This window comes from Vidua macroura, chromosome 24 (genome assembly GCF_024509145.1).
Source record: "Vidua macroura isolate BioBank_ID:100142 chromosome 24, ASM2450914v1, whole genome shotgun sequence".
In the NCBI taxonomy this organism is placed as follows: Eukaryota; Metazoa; Chordata; class Aves; order Passeriformes; family Viduidae; genus Vidua; species Vidua macroura.
The window spans coordinates 2298878-2310559 of NC_071594.1; positions in this window are offsets into that span (position 1 = coordinate 2298878).

Consider the following 11682-nt stretch of genomic DNA (forward strand, 5'->3'; position numbering starts at 1 on the left):
GAGGCAGGGAGCAGATGGCTTGTCTGGCTGGATGCAGCTCTGGGAGCACGGCAGGCACGGACATCCTCTGGCCTGTACGAGTGCCGTGGTGGCTTCTGTGCCCATCACACAGAGCTGGAGATGGGGAATCTCCCACACCAAACTGCAGGCGAGGCTGACAGAGCCTCTTTCACCTTCCAGGCAGAGCAGCCAGTGCAGCAGTCTGCTTTGAGTTGGATGTTGGGCAAGAAGCACAATTTTTCTTTTCTGTTACCATTCTGCGAGTTAATGTCTTTGGTGATTGCCATGAAAGAGAGGTCCAGAAGGAATTGGTTTGGGTTGATCAAAATAATAAAAACCATGTTGTTTTTTTCCCCTCCTTCAGTGTTGACATTAAAAAAATCTTCCCAGAAAGGACATTCTAAACCAGAAGTAATTTGAAAAGAAAAATGCTTTCTGTCCAGAAAATGTCAAAGCAGGACTTCTCAACCTCTTTAAAACTCTTTTTACATGTTAGCCTAACTTAACAGGGTTCAGAGTTGGCAAGTGGATGAGCTGGGTCAACCTTAACATTTTCATTAGTATGAGCACATCAAATCTAAAAGAACCTCTACACTAAAAAGAAATATTGGGGCCTGAATGACAGCAAGGAACACCTTGTTAAAGCAAGAAAAATGAGATTGTCCTTTCTTCCCACCATGTCCTTTGGAGCAGCCACGGCCCAGCAACATCCTGACTTTTGGCAACTAAAGTCTCCACTAGATCCATGAAAAGAGCCTCACATCCCCTTGTGTCCAGAGCGTGGGGTTGATCCCTGTCCTCCTCCGGGTCTCTGCTGCATTGCAGGCCCTCACTTGCCAGACTTTTTGAGGACAAAATTCCTCCTGTGGAAGGAATTATTCTCTTAACCCAGAACAGCTAAAGGTGAACCCAGGAGCATCTTCCTCTTTGCTGCCCAGCCAAAGCCTTTTGAACACGATAAGGAGCAGCAAACAGCAAACCAACACAACTGGTGCATCCATAGCATTCCCCATTCAAGTGTCCTTGAAACCAAATGAGTGTTGGAAATGTGTCCCCTCCCAAATGCTGCAAAGATTAAGCCAGTTCTGGAAGCAGGACAGCAGGTCAAGATCAGCCAGGGATGGTTTTAAGCCACAGGGCTGTTCTGGGCAGCCAGAAACTGCCTGGCACAGGCTCCTGCCAGCAGACTGGAGCTGTTCTGGTACCACAGTACCTCAGAAAGCAGCTTATCCACTACAGCCTGCCCTGCCTGCTCCAGGTCCTGCCCACGGCTCCCAGACCTCTCTGGGCAGTTTACCCCAATGCTAGAGTAAAGGGATTTACAGCCCACCTGGTGCCACCTGCATGGTGGTCCAGCCACTCTTGGAGCCCACATGGTGGTAACAGCAATTAATTTCTATGGAAATGTTCCTGAGAGAGAACTGATCCACCTGGAGAGCAAGGCCTGTTGAAGTGCACTAAAAAAGCAGGCACTGTTGAAGCAGACAGGAACAGGAGATGGAACAGGGTGTAAGGATCTGGGTCCATGTACACATGCAGATAGCAGGGCTCCTCTGCTTGCAGGAGATGAGGGAGGAGGGTGTGACAGAGGGCCTGATGCTGGTTTGATGCAGTAGGAGGATGTACTTTTTATGTACATATTGCTGGTAAAGAATTTTATAGAGTCTCTCTATACGGACACAAGACAAAGATACACGACAAATTAACACAGAATAAATCTCTCTGTGACTATTCAGGGTGATTGTTCAGTGCTACATCTGCCTAAATCACTGATTCCCAGGACCAGCCATTGGGTCCAGCTGGTTGAGGGCAACACACAAGCAGAGGTTATTGAAAGTTGTCTTCTTGTGGCTCCCAGAGGCTCGTGGTGAATTTCCATGAGCAAACACCTGAGAGTGACAGGCTGGCTGTGCTGGATACCTCGTGTGACCCAAGTGCTTCCTGGGTGTGTACTAGGCTGGGACTGGCTTTCAGACCACCTTGGTACCTCTGCCCAGGCCAGAGACTCTGCTGAGAGCTCTTCATCTCCTTTCAGGAACAGGCTGAGGGGAGGAGGGTGTGGGTTGCACACTCCTGCCACAGACATGCTTCCAGCTGCACACTGGGGGCTCCTGTAGCCGCTGTCACTCACACCCTTCCTCTGATTGCACAAAGCAGATTTGCCCCCACGTATTTGGAAAAGTATCAGCTGGAAGTCTAAGGAAAGGCAGTACTTGAATTAGGGAGTTCCACCTCTACTGGGAGCTGAAAGCCCTCGTGCACTCTTTCTGTGGTGCCCACCGTTAATTTGTGCAAGAGCTCCTTGCACATCTGGCCCAGAGCAGCCACCTCTGTCCTGCTTCTCTTCACTGCACACATCCCCCCTCTGCTGCCAGCCCTGACCCCCCAGGGCTGTCCCATCCCTGCAGCTGATGCCGTTGTCCCCAGCCCTGCTCCAGTGACCTCCAGACCACAGAGAGATGACGGCCGAGCCCGTGGCTGGTGAGCAGGAGCTCCATAGCCTGGAACTGGCCAGAAGGGCAGGTCAGCACTCCGGGTTCTACCACACTGAGAGAATCTGGCAGCACACAACTCTTCCTGTCATTCTCTGGCTGGCAGAAAATCAGAGGAAGGCTCTGATAGGTTTCAGTCACTGTGGGTAAGTGCTACAGGAATGGGGGCAAAAGCTGCTGAAATGGAGAAGAACTGGGCCAAGGCACTACTGGGAAACCACTGGGCCAGGCTGCCTCTCCCCTTGGAAGCCACATTTCAGTGGGGGTAACACCAAATCGTGTATAGAACCATAGAGTCATTAATCCAGGATCATCGAGTCCAACCTTTGATCAAATGCCACCATATCAGCTAAACCATATTATGGCAAAGTACCACATCTGCACCACTGCCCTGGGGCCAAGCTGATCCCAAAGCCCTGAGAGTGGCAAATAAACAGTAAAGGAGAACTGGAGGGTTGGAGTAGATGCACTGCTGAATCTTAGTGCAGTTTGTGCCTGTCACTGCTTGGAAGTAGGCAAAATTTGGAAACATCTTACACGGGACCAAATCTGATAAATTTTGTAGTTGAAAATGTCTGAATGGCTGATTGAAATGCTTTATGCTCACATCAAAACATTTCATTCACTAAAAGCCAAGCAATGACAATGCAATATTTAATGACAGGCAGCACCTGCATAAACTAACCTGAGGCTGAATTTGGAAAAATCAAAAGTAAAATGAAACCCCAATTGAAACAAAATCCTTCACTTCAGACTCAAACATCTCCAATATGTTTTCATTCAAAAAATTCTATCACATCTCTGTTGCCTGGAAATTTTTGCATTTGATGAAGAGCAGTTTTTGCTCCAGGAAGCTTCCTCAGAGAAAAGCCTGGGCACTGCAGGGGGATCCTTTTGCTGCTCCCAAGCAAGTTACCATCCTGGGGCCCTGCAGGTGCCAGGCACTGCAGGAAAGGCACTGAGGGAAGCCTGGACTTGATTCTGAGCTGTGCTCAGGCACAGGAGCTGGGGGTCCTGCACTGTGCCCACATGGATATCTGTGACACCACAGGCTATCCCAGACAGCACTTACAGCCCCTGGGTGGGGGGGAACTGCATCCAGTCCTGAAAGATTTGGCCAAAACTTTGGGCAAGCAAAGAGCAATGGTTGCGTCCAACCCAGAGCTGGCAGAGACACCTCCCAGCTGTGTCTCTTGTCTTTCAATCCCAGCTGTAACTCTTGTCTTTCAGTCAAAGCTGTCTCTTGTCTTCCATATGCTTTGAACCCCAGCAGCCAGGTCAGCAGGGTCCTCCCCTGAGCAGAATGGCTGAGAGAAACAGGAGAGGTGGGGAGGAGTTGTGGGGGAATAAGAACCCCGTGCCTGTGCATTTTATCATGGATTGAGGTGCCCTGCACTCAGATTATGCTCTCCACCAGCAGGGAGGTGTATCACAAGGATACAGGATGGATCAGGCTGGGTGCAGCTCTGAGCAGCCTGATCTGCTGGAACCCTAACCCCAGCCCTGTCCCCTCTCTCGGCAGGGAAGTTGGAATCAGATGTGCCTTAAGGTCTCTCCCAAATCAAATCAGTCTGTAATTCTGCAATCCTATGGTTCTAACTGCCTGCTTAGCCCTGAGAGGAGCTGCCCATTGCAATGATGGGGCAGCCTCGAGGTTTGCACTTTGCTTTTTCAGTCTGGTTTGTGCCACTGCTTTAGTCAAGACTGTGAGAAGCAGTTGTTTAGACAAAGGGCTACCTGTGCAGGCTGGGATTTTCAAAGACATCAAGTAAGGCCCTGAAAATTGCAAAGAGCAGCAACAGCACATGTGCAGAATGGCTGCCTTGAGCGGAGAAAACCTGTCATAACCTAACACCTGCTGAGCAGCAAGTCAATGTCCAGGGCTTGCCTTTCAGCTCCCTTGTCTTGGAGGTGGAGTTCTCTGTGCCAAAACAGGGCAGAGAAGGAACAACCATGTCATGCCAGAGCTGAATACATTTAATGCACTCAAGCAGGAACGGAAGGCAGTAATTCATTCTGAGCAGGACTGCCTTGGGGATGGTCTGGCACAGCAGATGATTTATATTTAGAGTTGGGCTTGGCAGGTGCTTTTATGGAACAGAAGTTTGGTTTTCAATTGTATTCAACATACCCCAAAAAGTAGTTCAAACCATTCCAGCTTGTGGCATGGCCAACTATTAACTAGGTCAGTTGGGAAAGAAGTGCACAAAACTGCCCTCTTCTGTTTCCTGGGAGCTGGGTAGTGCTGGGTGCTGTCAGAGGCATGACACATTGACCAGAGCTCAGAGCCTCTTCAACATCCTGCCCTAAATACCTGAGTGGGCTGGCAGAAACCGGGGGGGGGGCAGGAAGAGCTGGGCTCCTCCCTTGCCCTCCAGCCCCCCTCTGCCCTCCAGCCCCCCCATGCTGCCATGCTGGCACGAGCCCTGAGACTGAAAGGCCAGTTGAGAGCACTGAGATTGAAAGGCCAGTTGAGAGCACTGAGATTGAAAGTTGAGGCCACATTTTCCCAGCACTGTGGCAGGACAGACAACTTGTCCATGGGGCTGTCCTAGGAAGGGTGTCCAGGATGGGTTTTGCACCAGTCCTGCAGTGTCAGCTCGTGAGAGGCCGTGGCCAAGGCTAATGCTCCTGAAGGCAGTGCTGGCCACTCAGCAGCCCAGACAGGAGGGGGATGGAGGGGGCTGGTGCACTCCCAGCCCTGCGCTCACAGCCTGGGGCAGCTGGCTTGCCCACTTCACTCTGGAACCTGGATCCCTACTTTGGCCTCCATTAGACGAGGCTTTGCTGCCAGAGCTGTGGGGATGGATGTTGCATCCCGGGTTTGGGTTCAGATTAGGGGTTCAGATTATGTGTTAGTTAGCCGGTTCTGTGTACCCCTGCGCACCCCCCGTGTTCCCCCGCACTGCGGTGGGCGGCTCCGGGTCACTCACCATTAGAGCTCACCATGCCAGTCCTGTAAGCACCCCCCTGTCCACTCCAGAGAGTTTGGTGTCTGTCACCCCGTTCCCACAACCCCATTCGCCCTGGAGCCCGGTGTCCGCCCCTGTCGTGTCCCCGTTGGTCACCCCAGTCCATGTCACTCCCCCACAGCCTGCCCCCATTGGGCGAGGGGGGCTTCCACCTCCCTTGGCTCACCCCCTATAAAACCCTGTGCGTTCCTTTGCTCGGGGCCATTTTGTCCACGCGGTGCTGGGAGCCAGTCACGCTTCTCCGCCGCAGCTCCACGCAACAATAAAAGCTCTCCAGCCGACCACGCGGACCGAGTGGACAATTCCTTCGCCTCTTTGTCTCGTCCCTCGCGCACAGCAGCAGAACGTGGCCAGCCCCCGGTCCCGTCGAGAAGCAGCGCCCTAGCCGGGCTCTCCGGAGCTGCCCGGGACCGGGAGAAAACAACGCAATGCCGCAGATGGACAAGCCTCTGCTGGTGGCCAGGCCAGCATGAAATGATTGCCCTCATCATGAGGTTCTGAGTAAATGGAAACTTAAAAAAAAAATTTCTCCTGCAAATGTTTCTGCCTTCCCTTTATTTAGTGCAGGAGGATGAATTTGCTGAGTGAGAAGGGAGGTATCACCTTAACTCAGGAAAGAAGAACAGGCTCTGGGGGATTCATAGGCAATCCCTGCCTGAACTCCAATGGATGAGCCTGTGTATGGGGGATGGAGTCCGGAAAAGGAAAAAAAAACCCAGAATTCAACACAATTCAGGAGCTGAAATAAAATTTAGAATAGCTCTTTTAGTATCATTGAAGTCCTGCATCTAGAGTTTTACAAAAGCTGAGCAGCACTGGCTTTCCTGCTGGTACTGGGGTGGAACACCAAATGACTGATGTTAGGTGCGGAGATGGGATATCACTGGGCATCTCCCACTGATATCTGGAAGGGCTGTCAGAGGCCATGGCATGAGTCTGGACATGGATTTCATCTTTTTTTTTGCCTTCCCCCACCACCCAGGCACCAGAACTTTTGGGGTGCATAGCCTAAGGCTGGGGCTGTCCCCAGCATATCCCCACCTGACCCTCCCACCCTCTGCCCAGATTGCCTGCCAGGCTGTCTCCAGCTGATAACCTGCTGGCAATGCCTGTGCAGAGCTGTGCTGAAGGGCCCCTAACACATCATCCTGCAGTTTCCTGTCAGCCTTCTCACCAGCTCACCCAGGCAGTGAGCTGTGTCCAGGGCCACAGCCTCCAGAACTTGGACAACTCCATGAGCACTGTCAGGAGAGGCTGTGACCAAGCTGTGTAAAGCTGCAACCCATACTGAGCTAAACCAGCCATTCAGTAAAGACATAGCACCCGTCTGGAGCAGTCAAGAGCCTAAGCAATGTGGCAACCTGAAGTTTTGGATGCCAACAAAGTGGTGTTTCGCACCTGAAAGGATGATGAAGTGTTGGTGTTGCTGCTGGAGCATTTCCTGGTCTGTGCCTGCTGCACCCACACCACAAAGGGAAGGGATTTCAAAAGCACCACGGGCAGTTGCAAGTTGCAAAAGTGTTTTTTTCCTAGCTGAAAACAGATCCTTCCTCACCTCACACAGCCCACAAGACCTCACCTCTTGCACTGACTTTCTCACCATGCACCCACACACTTGTGTGATCTGGCAAGTGATGCTGCCTGTCACGTCCTAATGCACTATCAAAGGCATCAAGGAGAAGTTTAATTCTTACTGATGAGGTAAATGAAAAAGGGTTGGGACATTTTTATGCTCTGAATAAGGGAGAGGGGGGGTCACCAACCAGTCATGGTTGAGAAATCTGGCAAAAGAAGTGTCAAAGCAGGTGAGGTAAGCTGCACCCAGGGGCAGAAAACCTTCCCAGCCCAAGAATTCAGGTTCTGGCTGCCATCTGTGAATGGAGTTGGTGCTCAAAAGGCAAACCTTGCCTGTTGCAAGCACCCTGTGCTCAGGACCCTCCCTGGCTCTGCTTTGCTGACAGGGCAGGACAATGGAGGCAGTTCCGGAAGCAAAGAAAGTTCAAATTCCTCCAGCCAATTACCTCATGGCAGTAAATCTTCCACCTCTCCTTTCCAGTCACCGGTGAAGCCTGTCTATTGTCTGGGGAGCCTGTCTGTCTGCCCCAGCATAAAAGGGAGAAAAATCCGTGGGTTTGTGTAACATCCGATGTATTAAAATGCAGAATAAAGCAGAGAAAGGGCCAAGGAGAGCTGGGTGGGGAAGAGATCTCCAAAGGCTGCTGGGATGCTGGGGTGTCTGCTTTGCTTCCAGCCTGTGGGTGCAGGTGTCATTCAGGCTGGATGCTGGTCAGGGATGTGCTGGGCATCCCTCAGGGTTTTCAGAGAAGGAGTTCTGCTGGCCTGGAAGGGGACTGCTGCCCACAGCACTGTCCAAAACCTGTCCATGCACCCTAAAGCTGTCTTCCCTGAGGCCAAGCTGCCTAGTCTTCAGGCAAACAGCCCCTGAGGGCTGATAAATCATCGTGGTGGGCATCTTCTGCTTCCCTCTGTGGTGCCCCACTGCACTAGCCCAGGTTGCTCAGAGCTCCATCCAGCCTAGCCTGGAACACTTTCAGGGATGGGGCAGCCACAGCTTCTCTGGGCAACCTGTGCCAGGGCCTCACCATCCTCAGAGGAAAGAATTTTTTCCTAATGTTCAAAATGATCTGCATCAGAAGAAAATAGAAAGAAGAAAGTATTTTGTGCTAACAAGATCCAGACTTTCGCAGAGCAACATCTCTTTGTTATTGCCATCAGACCTGGTGGTCCTGCATTGATTGTGGGTCAATGGATGCTAATGGAGGTGCACTCTCCAGCCTTGCAGCTTGCTGGAGCCACCCTCACCTTTCCTTTGGAAAGTTCAAGGCATGGTTCTTCCTAGGAAAGCCCAAGGTTCTGGGGGAGTTAAATATCTGTCCATGTTTCATGCACTGTAGCCTGCACTGTGGCTGTGGAGAGACAAGGAGCAGCTGCAGCACTGTCTGCGTTCCGAGGCATTTTCTGCAGTCTGGAAGAACCAGGAGCTGCAGCTGTGAACTGGTGGGGCTGGACTGCTCCACAGTTTGAGTCCTTCCATCTGCAGTCCTCCTCTCTCAAGCCCAGGTATGGCCAGACTCCATATCCCAGTCTTGCTAGACAACATTACTGAGAGTAGGAGATAGAAGCCCCAATGAAAGCAAAGAATTCCTTTAAAGCAAACTTCTGATGAGACAACAGAGTGAGTCCAGAGTTGTGCAGACCATGAGAGACTGAGGATAACCAAGTGAGGAGCAGTCATCAGGCTTGCTGGATCCGTGGACACTGGCTGATGTGTGACCACCACCTCTTCCTGCCCCTGCTGCACCACCAGACCAAGTGTTCTGCTGACCACCAGACCTGTACCAAGTGTTTGATGCCTGGGCACAAGAGAGGAGCAGCTTCTGGACGGGTGTGAAGGGCACATCCCTCGTACATGTCTGGTGAGACTCTGTGTGTGCAGGAGGTGGAGGCTGGACACAGGACTGTGAGGCAGGTACAGGGCAGCACAGGATGCTTTTCTCGTTTGTCTTCCAGCACTGCTGCACTCTCCTCTGCTCAGTGCTTTGGCAGGCATTGGCTGCAGTGGGCACCTCTTGTCCTCCACGGCCCAGCATTGTGCCACCTTTTTCTCTGTTTTCTCCAGGACACAGAATAACACCCAGTGAAGCTGGCAGGTTCTTTCTGCACAGCCTAGGCTGGGAGGGGGTTCACCTGTAGCCCGAAGGCAGCAGAGAAAGGGGCAGCAGCCAGGAGTTGGATCCTGCAGTGTGGAGGCACAGCAAGGCTCTGCTGCATGCCCAACTCCAGGTGACTCCTCTGCCCTGTGTGAGAGGAGCTGGCCTTGGACACAGAGACTGACATTTGTGTGGGTAACCCAGGGAATGCTTTGGGGTTTGACTGCCTTCTCACTCGGGATGTGGCCACGCACCCTGGGATATGGGCAGACACCTTATCGTGGCTGGAGCAGTTGCTGGCAGCCTGATCATGTATAAACCATCTTTAGAGCCATGGCTTGACTTGCTTCAGGTCTCTGTGATTCTTTAGGTGGCAGGAGGCAACTCTGGATGTCAAGTAGCATCATCCTAGGCTGGTCCAGCCCTCTCATCCAAATCAATTTTGCTGTTTTTATCTCATGCAGTTCAATTGTGCAAAATGTTTCTGGGGAAAAACAGTGATTTTGTTATTTCTTCCCCATGTTTTGGACTCAGCTTTGGGATCAGAAGCATTTCATTGCCCCAACAGACTTAGGCACAGAGAAAGACAAAGTCTCCTACACTGTGCTTGGAGCTGACACAGCTATACCATGACCCACCCAGCTGCGCCCTGTGAGGAACGACTGAGGGAGCTGGGGGTGCTCAGCCTAGAGAAAAGGAGACTCAGGGGTGGCCTTATCACTCTCTACAGCTCCTGAAAGGTGGCTGTGCTCAGGTGGGGTTGGGCTCTTTCTCCAGGAGGTGACAGAACCAGAGGACACAGTCTCAAGATGAGCCAAGGGAAATACAGGTTGGATATCAGGAAAAAGAGTGATAAAGTTCTGGAATGGCTGCCTGGGGAGGTGGTGGAGTCACCAGCCCTGGGTGTGTTTAACAAAGCCTGGATGTGGCACTGGGTGCCAGGGGTTAGTTGAGGTGTTGGGGCTGGGCTGGACTCGATGATCTTCAAGGTCTCTTCCAACCCAGTGATTCTGTGAATTCTGTGAATCTGACAGGTGTCCTGAAGCGAGGTGGGGCACCAGGGAAAAGGCACAAAATACTGCAGGGGCTGGTGGGAGGTGCAGGCCCTAGCCATGGGTGAATGCTGCTGTAAAGCACTTTAACAAAGTTAACACCCTTATTCATATCTCAAACAGAAGCAGTAAAGCATGGGAAAAGGAGTGAAGAACATCTTGAACACTGTTACTCTGCACTGGCTGCTACAGATACCTCCAAACTCCAGCTGGAGCACGGGGAATGGTGCCCAGCACAGGGAAGGCAGATGGGAGGGAACGCAGGGTGACACGCTGGGCTCACAGCCTGGGGCTGGGAGTGGACACAAGGCTTTGAGATGCCCCTGGAGCTGGGCCTGCTGCAGGGAGTGACAACCTTTGCTCACAGCTGCCAGGGGTCCTGTTGCCCCCATACCATTTTTTAAGTGGGAATTCAAAGGAAAATCACAAGCCAGAAGTTGTTATGAGCACTGAATCACCCCGAGACTACAGGAATGAGCATTCCAGTGCAGGTCTGGCTGTTCAGCCTCTGAAAAAGTCTGGAATAGGTCTACTAATTTAGTATCTCAATAATACTTGGACTCCAGGCAGTGCTCCAGTTTTCTGTGCCCCATCAGATAGTGCATTCCTACCTCCTTGCTATATCCATGTGCATCAGTGCATTCCTGTCACAATACTGCAAGCAATTCCAGTCTTGCTTTTGACACCAGAGATGTCCATCTCCAGCCTTCAAATGCCCCATAAGTGTGCAGAACAATGCATATATTAATTTATCGTAAAAAGATATCAGATTTTCAAGGCAAGCACCTCAGTGTACTCCAGTTCCCTTCCAGCAATGGCTGCAGTTTAGGTTCCAAACACATCCAGTCTCCGAAAGTCAAGCCCCTTTCAACAACCAGCTGTAAGAAGCACCATTCTGATACTTGCTGCCCAGCCCTGTGGGGGAACCTCAGGCTGAAAGCTGTGGAGGTGAAGGATTTGAAGAATCAAATCCTGGAGTCAGGCTGCAGGTGGTGGAGCTTGGCCTGGGAGACACTGCCTGGTGACAGCAGACAGGCCATGGCCCAAGGTTTTTTGGGCATGGAGAGGCAGGTGTGGGATTTCAGAGCAAGGCTGCTGGTGTTTGCTCTGCAGTGACCAGGGTAACAGGCCCCAGTGTGTGTTCTTGGTAAATAAATAGCTTACATCAAGCCCCCAGCTCCCATTTTAATTTTCATCCCCACAAAACCAGGCCTTCATGACTCTGCTATTGTCAGCTTGCTTGGTGAAAAGGGGTAACAACAAAGGATACTTGGTTTCTATAATTTGTCCTCTTTGAATTTTGAACCTTTAGAGGCCTGGGAAATATCTTTTTCAAAGAAAATAACTCATTTCAAGTGATCCCAGGAGATGATGTTTGCTGCAAGCTCTAAGAGTGAAGGTTTGATATCACCACCAGTCTTGTGTGTGCTGCCTTCTCTGCTCCCTAACCAACTCCTGCCCAGCTCCTTGCCAACCCATCTTCCAAAAAATGACC